The sequence below is a fragment of the Magnolia sinica genome, chromosome 3 (genome assembly GCF_029962835.1).
Source record: "Magnolia sinica isolate HGM2019 chromosome 3, MsV1, whole genome shotgun sequence".
Classification (NCBI taxonomy): domain Eukaryota; kingdom Viridiplantae; phylum Streptophyta; class Magnoliopsida; order Magnoliales; family Magnoliaceae; genus Magnolia; species Magnolia sinica.
The window spans coordinates 37,531,134-37,535,469 of NC_080575.1; the positions used below are offsets into that span (position 1 = coordinate 37,531,134).

General features: G+C 40.1%; 1 non-coding gene across 1 annotated transcript; it reads right to left on the minus strand.

Annotated features, from left to right (window-relative positions):
- Window positions 1–3,777: 3,777 nt before the first annotated feature.
- On the minus strand, window positions 3,778–3,884 carry LOC131241595 (small nucleolar RNA R71). Its single transcript, XR_009169156.1, has one exon. It is a non-coding gene; the product is annotated as a small nucleolar RNA R71 (small nucleolar RNA).
- Window positions 3,885–4,336: the final 452 nt, after the last annotated feature.

Below are 4,336 nucleotides of genomic sequence, written 5' to 3' on the forward strand. Positions count from 1 at the left end.
GTGGTGTCATGCGTAACGTAAGATGAAGACGCTGAGGGTGTACGCGTGAGGGCACGCATCATTTTGCATACATCCTTGCATTAACAAGAGTACTTAGGATTTATTTAATTGTTCTGCTCTATCATTACTGTTTGATTGAACTGATAACATGTTAACCAGTGCCTTATTGTTCCACTGAGTTGATCACTCAATTCCACGTTTCTAGGGCAGTGTTAAACACCCACCAGATTCTGTCTTAGGTTCTGATGTTGCAGATGTAGATGCGACTTCTGAGGTAGAGTGGGAGATAGATGATGATGGGGCTGCTTTCTCCTATGCAGTTTTCAGAAGGGTTCTAGCGAGCCTTGTTCTGATGCGCGGGACTCTGGGATTATTTTTGGGAATTTAAATGATGTAACTTGATACTTATAATTTTGTTAAGTAACACTTTCATTACGACCTAGTTTGTATATATACTTCAGGGATCTGCACTTGTTCACATATATTTCTATAAGTCTTCCGCTTGCTTTCTTTACTTATCCCTGAATTATATCTGTGTTTTGGCTTAATCTATTCCATGTTTTATGCACTAATACAGTCAATATACATCCATCATTAATTATGTTGCATAAGTGATGTTTTGGAACTCGGAGCTGAGTTATGCTCGACCCCCGAATTTCAGGGCGTTACATCCCATCTTGTCGTCGCCATAGCTTTGCCTTTATATCTTATTTTATTAGAACAATCGTGGGCAAGATATCCATAACCCTTACAGTTGTGATATTGGACTTCCTTAGGTGGTTTGACATTTTACCTTTATGCTTGTTGTTAAGGGTCAAATATTGCAAATCGGACCCCAGTTATTGCCTGGATTTATGAACATGGTACTGTTTAACAACCCGATTTAATCATGTTTGTGTTGCAAGGTGTATTTACGAGCTTGGACTAAAACAGGGTGCTAAAAGCACGGATTTAATGCTTTAAAGTCACCAAGGCAAGGGAAGGACCTCAGGAGACTAAGATCAACGAATTTACACGCCAGAGATCTAAGAAAATCGAAAAACTAAAGCTCAAACGGCTTAAATGAGTCCAGAATGCAAGATCACAGGTTTCCCGCCATCTGTTCAACTCAAAACTTCATACATGGCATTAGAACCATAAAATAACCATACACATCGAATTTTAGCTCCCGGATCCCTGTGGAAGTGGGTAAAATGACAGATCAGCCCATAAAATCTTAATTTGGGGCCCACCTAATCTTTGGATACGCTTCGATTTTGGTTTCAACCCCTTAAAGGGGGTGGAAAAACAGATGAATGGAATGGATCTATCATACATATCTCAAGTTACCCCACTGGTGGTGCCTATGCATAGTGCACGGGTGGATTCAAGGTGCACTGGACCAAGAAATTGGGTCAGCAGACACTAACCCGATCCGTTTCACACTAGGAAATAGCGGACGGACATTGTCTGTCGGTTTTCACGTAGTGGGCCCCACACATTATACATATGGACAATTCAAACCGTCCATGAGATTCACGAGGACCCTATCACTTAGACCAAGGTGGTGAATTTCAAAAGTCATCGGAGATTCGTTTTTAATCGTCCAAAAGCAAGAATAGATAGTGAGAAGATCTGGTATAATGGGCCATGCTAAACTTGAAAAAAACCCACCTTTCCTGACTGGTTTTTCGGTGGGAATCAAATGGACAGCGTGGATTTCTTATTAGAACCTGATCGAGGACCCCACCAAAGATCAGCGCAAGCACTGTTACGCGGACGTCCGAGAACTCCGGGTGATTTGGTGCATTGCGCATCAAACCCGTACATCAAGACAATGATCTAGACCGTTTAGAAGCTTGATATGAGGATTTATACCGTCCCTACTTGGTTGGATTGCTTGAGTGGAGCAATTTGTCTTCCCAAGAACGAATCAAACGCAACTGTTGGTGCGTTTTCTCGCGTAGAAACAGAGGCCTGTTTGGCCACGAACTGTGAAAGCTTTACGCATAAGGTCTGCACCAACTCCACCATTCCCACCAGCCGACCGACTCTCCATCAGCTTTCCCTGCCTATAAAGAGAAGAGAGAAGAAAGAAGAAAGGCATCCAATCTTTTGAAGGTGTGCAACTGTGGAGGCCAAGAGAGAGGGAGAGACAGGGAGTGATCTCTTTTATTTTTCTGTTTTATTTCTTTTAAGGTGTAGCCTAATCATGTTGATAGGCTAAATCCTCTTAGCTAGGGCTAAGAGGCGAAGCTTGTAGTGTGATTAGGAAGGTGGCTTTGCTTTGATTTATGTTTATTGAACTCTTTTGGATTCTAGTTTAATTATAAGGAGTATTTTTAGTTTTTAATGGTTTGTTGTGACTCAAATTACAATGGATCTGCGATAGCTTGAGATATTCACTTTTCATGTATTGAGATTGTGAACTTGGGAACCCTGTTGTTCACCATCGTCTCATGGGCATGGTTGGGTGATGGAACTCTTCCTAACTTTCACAATTCTCTCATGATTGGCTGTGAGATTGGTAAATTACTGTTGTTTACCACAGTCTCTTGGGCATGGTTAGCTGACAGGATCACTTCCAAATCTGCACCAATCGTATCTATTGATGATTAGATCCATGAGAAGTTCAGAGATCTGACAAGTTTCTTCTTACCAATTGGATAGGATAGGACTCTGATTCCAGTTGTGTCCTTGAATCAATACAAGGTAGCTTCCCAATTGCTACAAGTGGATCCTTGACACCCTAGTTCCCACCTTTATTTTTATTAGTTTTTAATTAATCTAGTCACAATTATTCCCTTAATTTCATTCAGTTTAGATTACTTCTTAGTCTAGTTCTAGTTCTACTTAATTTTAGATTATATACAGGTTTCAGTCCCTTGGGATTCGACCTTAGTCTCACCGAGTTTATTACTACATCACAACCCTATACTTGGGGAGTGAACAAGTTTTTAGCGCTGTTGCCGGGGATTGACGGTTACATTTTTCTGAAATTGACTAGTTTAAAATTTGGTTAAGATTAGGATTTTCTATCTTTAGGTTTAGATTTTTTTGATTTCTAGAAACTAACATGTTTTCCTGTTTTGTAGGACCTTGACATACACATTCTAAATTAGTTCTTAATTTAGGACTTCTAATTTGGTAACTTCCTTCCAACTGTTTTCTCTTATTTTCTAGATTTGTATTTCTTCTTTTCTTTTAGGTATAGTATAGAATTTGAATTGAGGACTGCGAGTGTTTCATGCCCAAGTGGGTTCGTGACAACACTCTACGTCTCAAGGAGGATTAGTTGAGGGGCTATCTATCCATCACAGGATTAGACACCACTTGAGATCCTCAGAGTTAACTAAGGTTATGGCCACAAATCAGCCTCTTCTACCCCAGCCTAGGGTGGAGGACATCCAGGATGAGAATGAGGTGCATCAAGCATCCCCGCCTCGTACCTTACGAGATTATTTACAACCGTCGGGGGTGAGTACGACCTCATGCGTGATTTTTTCTGAAAATAAAGGACATATGAGCATCAAGCCAGGGGTTATCCAACTCCTTCCTAAATTCCATGGGCTTGAATCAGAAAGTGCATACTTACATCTGCAAGAGTTCGATGAGATTATAGCCACTTTATACTTTCCTAATGTATTTGAGGATACAGTCAGGCTGAAACTCTTTCCCTTTTCTTTGAAAGAGAAGGCTAAGACGTGGTTACATTCACTGCGTCCTAGATCCATTGATGCATGGAATGATATGCAGAGGGAATTCATAAAGAAATTTTTTCCATATCATAAAATGATTACCCTTAGAAAAGCAATCATGAACTTCGCCCAAAAGGAAGATGAAACATTCTTCCAATGTTGGGAAAGGTTCAAGGATTTTGTCAGTTCATGCCCACAACATGGCTTTGAAACGTAGCACATTACAAATTTTTTGTATGATGGACTAACATCTTCCATGCGCCAATTGATCGAGACAATGTATAATGGAGAATTTATGAATAAAGATGTCGATGAGGTATGGGATTACCTCGATAGACTTGCTAAAAAAACACAAGTATGGGACCATTACCCAAATTCGAACACCATGTCTAGGCTGACTCAATCTAAGGAGAAAGTTGGATTGTATCTCCTGAAAGAAGAGAATGATCTTAATTATAAAGTGACTAATCTCATAAGAAAATTCGAGGCCATAGAAGGAAAGAAGGATAAGGTTAATGAAATTGTTTGCAGCATCTGTGATTGTAACATTCACACAACTGAAAATTGTCCCACAATACCTGTCTTTCGAGGAGTGTTGAATGAACAAGCTAATGCCGTAAATAACTACCAAAGACCTTTCAATGGACCTGCCTCTAATA